General features: G+C 38.1%; 1 protein-coding gene across 2 annotated transcripts in view; it reads right to left on the bottom strand.

Annotated features, from left to right (window-relative positions):
* The window catches only part of GUCY1B1 (guanylate cyclase 1 soluble subunit beta 1), a 40,161-nt gene that overhangs the window by 23,487 nt on the left and 3,168 nt on the right, over nucleotides 1-13,506 (bottom strand). The window lies entirely within an intron of this gene.

The following is a 13,506-nucleotide window of genomic DNA, read 5'->3' on the forward strand; positions in this document are numbered from 1 at the left end:
GTACAATAACTGGAAGCTCACTGAGTAGCCGGAAATTGAGTGGAGTCTGAAGGAGCTCTGGGAGTGAGCCATGAGCCAGCGGGGAAGTGTGCTCTGGGCAGAGGGAAGCGTACGTGCAAAGGGCTAGCCAGGAGCACCCTGGGGAGTTGTGGGAGCAGCAGAGGCTGGGGTTGGAACAAGGCAGGGCAGAGTAGCTGTTAGGGAACGGATCAGAGAGGCAACATGAGGTTGGGCATTGGAATGACTGACATTTACTAGAAAGAGATGGAGGGTCCTGGCACTGCTGATATGAGCACTGAGACTAGCGGACCTGGTTAAAGAGGTCAATCCTGCTACTGCATTGAGAACGGACCAACAGGTCTATAACAGAGCAAGACCAGTTAGAAGGCCATTGCCAACATTCTGGCAAGAAATGCTGCTGGCTTGGTTCAGAGCAGAAGCAAAAAAGGGAGTGAGAAGTGGTCCATATTGGGATATATTCTGAAGGCAAATTCAACATGATCTGCTGAGAGACTGGATGGAGGGTGTGAGAGAAGGAAATGACACAAAGATGAAACTGAGGTTTTGGCCTGAGCAACTGGATAGAAGTTGTCCCAATTCAGATAGTAGCTGAATTGGGAAAGACTGTTGGAGGTGGACAGGGGGATAAGATAAAGAGCTGTGCTTTAAACATACTAAAGTTTGAGTGCCAAGTGTACTGAAAACATCTCCTAGCATCTCCTTAGCTTATTACATACAGTAGCTCAAAATATACACAGTGTTAATGAAAGGGCTTTAGAGTAACCGTTAATAGTTGTCCAGAGTGCATACATACATCTATTGTGATAGGATTTGGATTATTTTTCTCAAACTAGTGTCCAAAGGGGAAGAAAAAATCTATTGTCCAAAATACTGCCAGCTGTAGAAGAGAAATGACAAGTTCCCAAATACCATTTCCGAAGTTAAATTCACAAAAATACGTGGAGCTTGGACATCAATCTCGGACTCTCAGTCCAAATCTTCTAAATCCTTGTATGCTGCCAGGAGAATACGAGAGAAACTAGCCACTATTCTTAGGTAAGCTTTCAACACAGGAGCTCGAAATAGCTCCTTCAATGCTGCCAAGGGCGGCCACAGGGAGTCACCACCACTTTCTCTTCCTCAGGAGCTATGCCATGACAGCTGCTGCCCGTGGCTTTACCAACGTCTGTTCAAGGGAACAGCTCCAAAGAGTGGCATGTCTGAGGTCCAAGTGGGATGGAGATGGTCTTGAAAAACCCTGTGTCCTTCAGAGCATACCATCTATTTGCTGTCAGTTATGCATAGCAGTGCAACTGGGGGGAAAACAACAACAAAAGAGCATAATTTTGGAGGCACAGAAATTTCAGTTTCAGAGCCCACAATCCAAATGAACTTGAACAAATCAAATAAAGCACCTGAGCATTAAAAACCGTCTTTTCTAAAATGGGAGCAATTATATAACCCATCTGCCACAGGTGTAAAGAGATAAAGTGCAAAAGCATGTTCTAAGCAGTTGAAAACTTATATATTATGAACGGCCATCGTACTTCCCATATCTATATATTAAAAAATTTGATGTGAAATCCTTCTCCCTTATGCGGCACATACACAAACACATCTTCAAAAACCTCAAATCTTTTTAATACTCAAAGTCAGTGACATATCTGCAAAATCATAACAGTATAATCTACAAACACTGACTTATCTTTTGATAAATGCTATTATATACCTATGCGTTTAATCTCTATTTGTATAAAAATTCAAAATACGGATGCTCCTTGACTTATGATGGGCTTGTGTCCCAGTAAACATCATAAATTGAAAATATAAGTTGAAATATTTAAGTTGAAAATGCATTTCACACACCTAACTCAGCCCACCTTAAATGTGCTCAGAACACTTATATTAGCCTACATTTGGACAAAAAAATCATCTAACACAAAGCCTGTGTTATAATAAAGTATTGAACATCGCATGTAATTTATGGGCTACAGGATCTGGAAAATGCTGGCAACAGTGCACTGTAGCGTACCAGCTGTTCAGCCTCGCCACTGCGTGGCTGGCTGAGCTCACTGCCACTGCCCAGCTTCACTAGCCTGGGAAAAGATCAAAATCCAAAATTTGAAATGTGATTGCTACTGAATGCATACTGCTTTCCTTCCATTACAAAGTCAAAGAAATCTTAAGTCAGATCATGGTAAGTCAGGGTTCGTTTGTGTAAGAAAAAAACTTTTTAAAAATCTTCCACTGTCCTGAGATACCCACTATTAATATTATATTCAACTTGTTCATGCTCAAATATACTTGTATAAATAACACACACTAGATTATACTGCTTTCAAACCCCCTTTCTTGACTTACTATTTGATAGGCATCCGTTTATTTTTAAATGTATTTCTCCACCTTGACTGCATAAAATTGTATTCTGTCCACATATTAAAGTTTTAGTAGATATTTAGATTGCTCTTATTTTTCACAAGTGCAAACAATGTTGTTATGAACGTTTTGTAGCGAACAATTTAGGTTTCTGTGTAAAATAGGATAAATGCCTGGAAGTGGAGTTGCCGATCTGAAGGACTTGGATAGGCTAATTTTTCTCACGTTGTCACTAATATCTTGTTATGAAACAGCATTGCCCTACAGACTGATAAGTCAAAGTCTCTGATTTAGGGCATCCTAATAAAATATAAATTGATTTTAACTAAATATATAATAAAGTGCAAATTAGTTCATGCTCTCACTGTGCCCTATTCTGTTTCTTCCACTTGGGGTAAATCAAATGACATACATATCCTTAACAGTCTCAGTTTCTTGGAAGCACCAGTCCATAGCACCCATTACGTAAATGACGTACAAACAGAATACAAAGTCCCTCTAAATAAAATAAAGGAATGACCACTTCCTATTCCCCTAACCATGAGTCAAGGCACTCTTTTTTTCCCTAGTTTTCCTTTTAATAAAATAAGCTCCCTTATCTTTTAAGCTTTGCTTCCTGAACTGATCAACCCAACATGCTCCCTGGAGGGAGGATGAAATAAAAATAAGACAGTAGGACATGAAAGGAAATAATCACTTCCACTAAAACTTTCACACTGGATTCCAATGACTTATCCAAAATATTTAAGATTCCTTGTTTATTATATTTATCTTTAAAATCTTTGGCAGCTTCAGGTCACTCTTTATTCTTTCCCACCAATGCCCTCCCTCCACCACCCCACCCCCACTCCACACCCCACCTCAGGGAAAGGAGTTTTGCCACAAATATTTGAGCCTCTATTATGCCCTGGAACTTTTCTAAGCACTTTAAATATACCGATGGACAAAATAAATTTCCCTGTCCTCACAGAGCACACATTTCAGCTGGCAGAAACAAGCAATAAGCAATAAGCATAATATATGCTCAAATTTTATAACCTATGATGATAAAATTTAGTGATAGATGCTGCAAAAGAAAGTAGATGAGGATAAAGGGGTGAGAGCAAGACCTAGGAGCAAGGGGCAGGATGCAGTGCTAGATGCAGTCAGCATGGAGGCTGCTTGGAGAAGTTAGCATCCCAGCAAAGACTTCAGGAGGTAAAATTGATCTCTATGACTTCATAATCTTTTGGGACCCATTTCCCTTCTTCCTGTAGCCCATTCTTCATCTTTTTTCCCTTATTAGAGGAAAAGCTAGTTGGAAATATAATAAACAGTTTAGAGAGACTTGATTTAATACATTGAACTGAACAGAATTTACAGTGCAAACGAAATAATAAACAATAGAATTCCAGGCCATATGGTCATTGAATACAAACTCTCACCTGGGGAGAAAGGGCAAATAATTGCATTCTAGACATTTGTATCTACAATAACTGTTTAAAAACTATTTATACATGAAAATATTTCCAAGTAGCAATTCATTTCCTAGTTACTTTTAGAGATGGTTATTTGTTATAGTTTAAATTGATCATTTATTTGCACCACTTATCCTTCCCCCAAAGGTTTGTGTGTGGGGGATGGGGGTGTAGTATTTTGTAATTTTGATTTGTGATTTTTTTTATGTTTGTTTTTTTAATTACTCTAACCCAAGTACCTGGAGCAGAACGTGCATGCACTTATTGAATGCATGCTTGTTTTAAAATAAGTGAAGGAATGAATTAGTTACAAATATTTCCCCCATGAGTTTCCAAAGTCCCTACTAAAAATCAAACAATCAAATATTACTGTGAAAATATTGTTCTATTTTTTTTTTTTTAATTACAAGGTATAGTCTGACTGGTGTAGCTCAGTGGTTGAGCATCAAACCATGAAGCAAGAGATCACAGTTCAATCCTGGTCAGGGATATGTCCAGGTACAGGAGGAAGCTAATCAGTGATTCTTTCTCATCCTTGATGTTTCTATTTCTCTCTCCCTCTCTCTTCCTCTCTCTGAAATCAATAAACACATATAAAAGATTTTTTAAAAAAGATATGCAATTTGTTGGAAATATCCGGGCAACATTTCTAATAACTCTTTACTTAAGTAGATATTCCTTAACTCCAAAATGTGAATGTACAAAAACTGAATTAATATTCTGAACCTGAGCTCCAGCTATTATACGCTTTTCAAGTAAGTTTAGTATTCTACATGGAGTGCTGGCTTTGAGGTAAATATGTTTCCCTTGGAAGTATGAAAAAATGAGTATTCTGAAGTGGGAGATTCTGAACACAGGCATCTGAGAATGGGGTCTTAGCACAGGGTGTGGTCTCGGGCAGAAAAGGTCAACAGACATCATACAATCAACCTGCCCAATGAGAGTTCAAAGGGGTCCTGATCCTTTAAAAACCCTATCACAGAGCATGTCCTACAAAAGACAGTATGTAGGTGTCATCTTGTTAATAAATCCTGGAATGTTCCATTGTAGTAAGCTGTAAAGGACATCATGAATGCTGATTTGTGCCCAACCAGTATTAAAATTAAAAATCTACCAATATAAAACACAGATAATAACCATTTGCAACATCTTAATTAAAAAGGTGTGTGTATATATATATATATATATATATATATATATATATAATTTTTTTTATGAGTGGGTATGAAGCATTAATGGCTCTCAACTTTCAATAACCCAATCCAATGATTCCCAGTGAGTCTGAATCCCTGGAGGGCAGACAGACTCTGGTTTGAGAGAGCTGCCAAGGAGCCAGGCCCTTCACAAGCAGCAATGGCTTCCTGCTTGGGTCCTATTTCAGTTGGTAAAGGTCAGTCCTTTTGACTCAATGTGTTTGCTCATCCAAGGACTGTAAACAGTAACAGTAAATGCTTGCATGAGTGATATGGGTTTTGGCAAAGTAACATTACTCTTGATATATAATTGCTTTTTTTTTTCTGACTGTATTCAGCTTTCTGACAGTTTCATTAGTAATGGCTTGAATTTTGAAACCATATGCACAAACATTTCAAATTAGCCCTCTTCAGTAGCTTCAGCAGACAAATGAATTTGCTTATTAGCCACCCATTTCATCGTCAACTGGCCTCCTGAGTACAACTGGTCACAGCTCTTCTAAAAATAAAACAAATTGCTCAAAATTTCTGAGTCTCTGATTTCCTGTAGCAGATGTGCCAGTTGGTGAATAAAACCACCTTTAAAAATATGATAAGCAGCCTTGACTGGTTTGGTTCAGTGGATAAAGCGTCGGCCTGCAGACTAAAGTGACCCAGGTTCGATTCTGATCAAAGGCATGCACCTTGGTTGCGAGCATGTCCCTAATAGGAGGTGTGGAAGAGGCAGCTGATTGATGTTTCTAACTCTCTATTTCTCTCCCTTCCTCTCTGTAAAAAAATCAATAAAATATATTTTTTTAAAATATTGTGTCTCAGTGGTTGAGCGTCTACCTACGAATCAGGAGGTCTCAGTTGGATTCCCAATCAAGGCATGTGCCTGGGTTGTGAGTTTGATCCCCCTAGGGTGTGCAGGAAGCAGCTGATCAATATACTCTCATTGATGTTTCTATCCCTCTTTCTTTTCTGAAATCAATAAAATAAATATGACAAGCAAAATAACCCGTGCAAGTTCTTGAAAAGTTCAGGGGAGACGAAAACAAGAATGGGTGGTACTAACACACATCTTTGTTGTTCATCTTCATGCTCAACTGGTTGTCTTTGGGAAGGAAAAGGTCATAGGTTCTACTCTTTGAGGGAAAGCACATAATATGACCGTTACAAGCTTATCTGTGTCCACATTCCTGCTCTGATGAGTGATAGCTGAGTAGTTTGAGACACAGTTTTAAAGTACTGAAGCTTCACTTCCCTATTTAGAAAATAAGAATAACAGACATCTATTTTCTATGATGGTTATTGTGAGAATTAAGTGTAGAACCATATGGTGTCATATATATGTGAATTATAAAAGGTATATATGAATTAGCTTTCATATTTTAATTTCCAGAGAATAGAGTGCATGTACATTCATTATATGTACATACACATATATGTATTTATATGTGTGTACATGTGTATATGTGTGTATATATGTAATATATATGTGTGTGTATATATATATATATATATATATATATATATATATATAGAGAGAGAGAGAGAGAGAGAGAGAGAGAGAGAGAGAGAGAGAGAGAGAGAGAGAGAGGGCTTTTCCCTAGGTCACATATTTTCAAACACTGTACCACAAGAATTTTTAAAACATGCAACACCTGATTATTTAATCAGGGACATTGACCTCTTTTCCCTTAGATTGTCAATAAAAAATGACAACAGCAACACAGCAACAAGCAATCTGGTATGAATGAGTCAAAATTATAACTATTTTTTTGTAAAATTGCCAAAAAAAAACATGTTTTTTTGTGTGCCTCAGAATTTTAGTAATTAGTTTATGTGTGCCATGAGATGCAAAAGGTTGCAAATCTGCTTTCCTGAGCAATGGTTAAAGTTTCATAGAGGCTAGAGTCTAGTGAGGCAAGAGAGACAACTAAGTACTAAAAATAGCATAATTATATACTGTTGCATGTACGGTGAGACATAAGTATGGTTTTGGAGGGAAAGGAAGGCTTCTCTTAAGAAATAACATCAGTTTTGCCATCTCAAAGCTGAGTTGTATTTAAGTTAATGGTGGGGAGAGTGAAGAAAAGGAGCTTGGGCTCTTGTCATCCTAACACCCGTAAAAACTCAGTGTGCAGAAGGAACAGAGAACTGGCTTCAGTACTGACAGTGACTGGGACATAAGGACTGAAAGGTTTGAGTGACTTGAAGATTGAGCACAAATAATTTCAATAAAGCAACAATTCATATTACATGATTCAATAATGATGTACAAGTAGAAGATACGATAAAAGCAAAGCTGAAGTAACAAGTAAATACTTCTGAGTGTTTACCTTTACTTGGAGTAGAAACTTCTTTAATCTCAATATCTTTGATATAGAAAAAAAAAAGCGTTCAGTTTTGCTAGGCATAAACAAAGGCACCATTTCCCCCACTGTTTCCTTTTTAATGAACAAAGTGGCAAAGTAGCCAATGGAAAAGCTGCAAGTACTCAGGTCTTCTGAGTTGTCAGCCTCTGCACTGGGCCAGCTATACCGAACTCCTTAAGTGTTTTCCTGTTGACGTCCACAGAGCATCCACCCAGAACTATCACTTTCCAACACCATGAAGAGGAACATTTGCTCTGGAAAGAGTCAGAAGGACATTTGTTCCTTGCAAACTACACCGATGTCCAGTTAATGTCAGCCATAATTATGTCTGGGTATGTTAAGGAGAATACAGATTTTCTGATTTATCCTCTGATGCTCATTTTAATGACCCACCCAATAACATGCATCTATGATTTCTTTTAAATTCTCAAAAATTGCAGAATTCTAGGAAAACAAAGACCCAGCTTGAATTCCATGGTTGCCTGGGATCACCAAAGTAAAGCCCTGAGATAAGACCAGGTTTACCACCTGGGCTCCATACTTCATGGCCTAGGTTCTGGGAGAATCCTCTGCAAGTGCTCACTGTGAAGGCTTTACAGTCAGATATTTAATTTTACCTAAAAGAATAACTTCAAATGTTGGTGATGTACTGGTGAATGTACTTATCAGATAATGTACTGTGCCTTCTTTCATCTTTCAGGCTAACTGGCCTATCTTTTTATGGGGGGGGGGGGGGGGAAGGTCTTGATCCTAACAATTACCCAGTTTACTTATTTTTTTAAAATCTCAATATTGATTTGTTTATTTGTATTGAGGAAGTTTCTGGGTACAAAAATTAATATGGTTTCATTTTTGTATGTATACTACATTAGCTCCAATTTCTACCTTAAAAGGAGCAGTAAATGGCACCAAAAGAGCTGGATTGAAGTAATGACTTCAATGATAAAGCTGATTTTATCATTAAAAAAATAAAATTGAGTCAGGCCAGTGTGATTCAGTGGTTGAGTGTCAACCCATAAACCAGGAGACCAAGCTCACATGCCCAGGTTGTGGGCTTGATCCTCAGGAGGGGGTATACAGGAGTCAGCTGATAGATGTTTCTCTCTCATCCATGTTTTATCTCTCTATCCCTTTTCCTTCCTCTCCCTCTAAAATTAATAAACACTTAATAAATAAGATTGAGTAAAATAAAAACACTGAGCTCACTTGTATGTGGAATCAAATAAGAATAAACTCAAAAAAACAGAGAGTGACAGTGACGAAGGCTTGGGTGTGGGAGAAATGAGCAGCTATTGCTCAAAGGGTACAGACAACCAGTTATAAGATTACCAAGTTGATTATCCTATATATCGATAATAAAAGGCTAATATGCAAATTGATGGAACTGGGGAACAACAGTTACCTATGATGCGCACTGACCATCAGGATGCAGATGCTCAATGCAGGAGCTGCCCCCTGGTGGTCAGTGCACTCCCACAGGGGGAGCACCGCTCAGGCAGAAGCCAAGCTCAAGGCTGGAGAGCACAGCGGAAGTGGCAGCAGCCTCTTCTGCCTCCGTGGCAGCGCTGATGTCTGACTACCCATGGGGAAGAGGCCAAAGCTGTCAGCAGAACACCCCGCAAGGGCTCCTGGGCTGCGAGAGGTCACAAGTCAGGTTGAATCCCCCATCCCAGCACAAATTTCATGCACAAACGGGCTTCTAGTAGCTAATAATAAATAATGCATCATATGCTTGAATGTTGCTAAGAAAATAGATCTTAAATGTTCCCCCCCAGAAAGGAAATGGTTGTTTTGGGGCAGGATGGTGGTGGCAGTTATTGCTATGGTGGCAGTCACTTCACAATGTATAAATTTATCAAATCTCCACATCGTACTCTTTAAACTAAGCTGGTGGGGGTGGGAGACTGTGCTAGAAAGGCCCTTCCTATTTCAAAAGGGCGTTGTGCTACTCAACTGAAATGACAGAGAAAAAGTACCACTAATATATTAAAATCTATGTGTGCAAGGGTATAGCAATTTACTTAGCCTCATGAATATGAAAATCTGTTAAAACACAGTATACCATTTTGTTTGCATTCATTCATTTTGATAAAATGAATACCAAGAACATAGGCTGCATTTTCAAACAACAAATAGGAGTTGAGGGAAATGAAAAACAGTGAAAATGACAATGAAGTTGCTACTTTTCCTGGAGGGATGAAGGAATATTTACACTGGGCTAGTATATGCACTTCAATGAGCTACTACTATTTAAAGGAGAGCTTCATATCTTTCATGTGGTCTGGGGAAGGGACGAGTTGAAACACTTTGGTTCTAGGATAAAATAAAAAATAATGGCTACTGTTTATCAATGTTATTTTTCAAGATCGGTGTTTAGCAGTATTCAACATATTACATTATAAAGTAGGTATTATCTACTCTTTATACCATTGAGGCTTGAGAAGATTAAGAAACTTTGAAAATCACACATTTAACTTATAGCAAAATGTTTGCTTACATGAACCATAATAAACTCATCTGTCATTAGCATATTCAAGTATAGACAATGATGTCAAAACCAGAAGATCAGTATATGCTATCCAACAGTCAAACATTTCCAGGTTTGAGTCATAGACAGGAAAATCAAGAAAGAAATAAGACTAAAAATATTCAGATGTTTCTAGACTTTATTTGAAAGTAATGATTTGTGGGAACCCTATTCAGAGTATGCCAGATGTTCAAGGCCACTCTGAGTATGAGAATCTTAATCAGGTTGTCCAAGGACTATACACAGGTACAAGAGCAAGGTGACGGTAATCTGTATGTACACTGCATAAGTGTGCCCTCCTAGAATGCAAAAGACTGAGGTCACTATTTGGAAAGAAGCCTCTTTTGTCTAAGTAGCATAGAGTTGTGACTGACCAGCCAGTGCCACTGTTTGGTGAGGCTGTTCCTATATAAGGCAGGCTGCTGCTGTGTGTGCAGAGGCTGCTACTGCCATGTGGGAAAGATGTATTACCTAGCCAGCGTGTGGCTACTTGCTATATGCGACTTTGCTTTGAAGAACTGTTTTGTCTAATGGCTTCTCTTTAGCAATGGTTACCTGGCCACTAGCTCCTACAATGAAGACTCTCTTACACATCCACTACTTCTCATGGCTTCTTCATCTACCACCTGGCATCCAAGAAACTCCAGCTCCTGGCAGAGGGGCTCGGACCCGACAGTTGGCATAGTCAGACAGGATCAGGACCTGTGAACCTGACAACGACACAGCGAGCAGAGAACGAAGGAGGGACTGAGTTCCCAACAGTTAGCAAAGTGAGCAGGGTTCGAGGAGGAACTTGCTCTGACACTTGGCACTGTGTGGAGGATTCAGAAGTGTGTGTGGGTTCGAGGACCAAGTGCTCCCACATGATTATATCATTCACTTTTCCATCTTCCAACACAGACTATGCTCTTTAAAAATAAGATTAACTAGAGAATGAAAAAATGAATGAATCAACAAATGCCTGTCTTACTATAGGTAAATTAGATATAAGCATACTAAATGTATATATAATCTTTTTTTTGTTTGTTTAAATGTGATTTAATGGGTTACAAACAAGTTGCATTCTAGATAGTCTATTGTCATTTCAGTTGATATATAGATTTTAAACTTTTGTATGTGAGCGGCTTTAGAATTCTCTAAGTGCTGGGTTTCTATGTTGCTTCTTAATAGCTTTGCAATACTTTCTTCAGTTCAACTTATAATATGTATTCAAAAAATACTTGATGAATGAATCATTGAAACTGAATGAATGGAACATGAGGTCCCTAAGAGTATAAATGTAGAGAAAGGGAAAATTATTTCCTTTCCTCTGAGTTTTGACTGTCTGATCAATGCTTCTCTGTCTCTGGATCTGTTTTTGTTCACCAGTTTATATTGTTCATTATATTTCTGTATATGTAATCTTTATACAACGATGATGATTGACAGATACTAGAGGTAATTACTCCAGTATTTGTCAACTATCAATGTCATTATATAATTTTTAAATCTACAAAAATTTTGATCCCAATGTTTATCTCTGATCTTTCAGTAAAACAGAGAAGGGCTAAGGAATATACTGTGTAGCATTTAGGCATTTCAAGTCAGTTTTTGTTCCTTGGTCTGCTCGACTATAGGCAAAATAGTTTTTACAAAGGTGTTTTTGTTTGTTTTTAATAGATATTTAATCATCCTAGATTTTTTTAAAAAAATTTGAATCCATCTTTATGTTCCAGTGAAGTTAAAAAACCTAAAATCAAATCCAGTAATTTGATCCAATGATGAGTTTTGCTAGGGCTAATGAAAAGGTAACAGTTGATTAGATCAAGTATTTAGGTTCTGTTCCAATATGTATGACTTGACTTCATTTTTTTTTTCTTTCTGAAATAAAGATTGGTTTTTCTCTTCCCTTAAGAATCATGACTTCCAAAAAGGACCATCTGAAAACTGAAAGGAAACCAACAAAACACTTGAAGCAGACTCAGAGATCTTGTCTACTTGTTAACATGTACTTACGGTCTGGATCAGACGTGGACAAACTATAATCACTTGGTCAAATTCAGCCCGCTACCTGTTTTTGTCTGGCCCTAGGGCAAAGGATACTTTTTACATTTTTATTTTATTTTATTTTTTTATATTTTTATTGATTTTTTACAGAGAGGAAGAGAGAGGGATAGAGAGTTAGAGACATCGATGAGAGAGAATCATCCATCAGCTGCCTCTTGCACACCCCCTATTGGGGATGTGCCTGCAACCAAGGTACATGCCCTTGACCTGAATGGAACCTGGAACCTTTCAGTCTGCAGACTGACGCTCTATCCACTGAGCCAAACCGGTTTGGGAACTTTTTACATTTTTAAATGGTTACCTCTTAATAGTTATACAGACACCTACATGATATCCTCCATATTGACTCTTGGCCTCCAGCACCTAAAATATTTACTATCAGACCTTTCACTGTCTACCTGCCATCTAGACTATTTATTTTTTTCTTAAAAAGGGGAATTTAAAGTACTTGAGAAATGGTTACATTGGTGGGAGTGTAAGTACCGTAGATGCTGAGTTTATAATGAAGCATTTTTGGCTCTTACCCACTTAGAACTTTCTGTCTGGACTCTGTTACTTAGGATTTTATTTGCCATTAAATATTTGGCATCCTTTCTCGTGAAGAATGGATGGCCATTTCCTACTAAATCAAAAAAGTATTATGTAAATTTTAGAGACATCAATGTAGACAGTTTCTCACGGACCAAAAATTAAGATAGAGGAGTTTGGTACTTAATAAGACAAAACAATATGTTTTCATATTCTCAGTTTTTCATAAGAAGTTGAAACTGAAAGTATCTTGTACCACTGACTACAGTGATCCTCCTTAGAGCTGAGGGTGAGGTCTGGAAAAGGGAATCAGAATCTCTCCAAGGAGCATTTTAAAATTAAATTCCTCCAACTATTCACCTGCCCCTAGGTGGTGGGAATCTGTTTGGATGGGCCAATGTTCTTCTGGGGAGCTCTGAGTAATAATCCCTCAGTGGTACTAACTGGAAACCAATGACCTGCTTCCCTGAACTATGTGCTCTGGTCCAGATTAAACTGTGCCCAAGACAAATGGGCTCCATCAAAAAGTACGTTTGGGGAAAAAATAATCAAAATGAACACCTGGATTGCAAAGGCGAGTTTAACTAATAGTATTTCCCTTTTAAGGGCACATAATCCTTCAGATAATTTTATTTAAAAAAAGAAACAGCTGGGTATGGCTTAGTGGTTGAACATCAATTTATGAGTCAGTAGGTCATGGTTAGATTCCCCATCAGGGCACCTGACCCAGTGATTTCCATCCTGTGCGCAGGATGCAGCGGATGATTCTCATCATTGATGTTTCTATCTCCCTCTCCCTTCCTTGAAGAAACTGATAAAAGTATATATATATTTTAAAAAACACCCATTTTAACATAAAAAGGTATTGGAATAATTTAAATTGTCAACATTTGAATAGATTAAGAACACTGTTTAAAGCTATTTAGATACATTAGGGCATTAAAAGGATGTTTAATTTGCCGGGACTGGTTTGGCTCAATGGATAGAGCGTCGGCTTGGGGACTGAAGGGTCCTGGGTT

This window comes from Pipistrellus kuhlii, unplaced genomic scaffold (assembly GCF_014108245.1).
Source record: "Pipistrellus kuhlii isolate mPipKuh1 unplaced genomic scaffold, mPipKuh1.p scaffold_m20_p_8, whole genome shotgun sequence".
In the NCBI taxonomy this organism is placed as follows: domain Eukaryota; kingdom Metazoa; phylum Chordata; class Mammalia; order Chiroptera; family Vespertilionidae; genus Pipistrellus; species Pipistrellus kuhlii.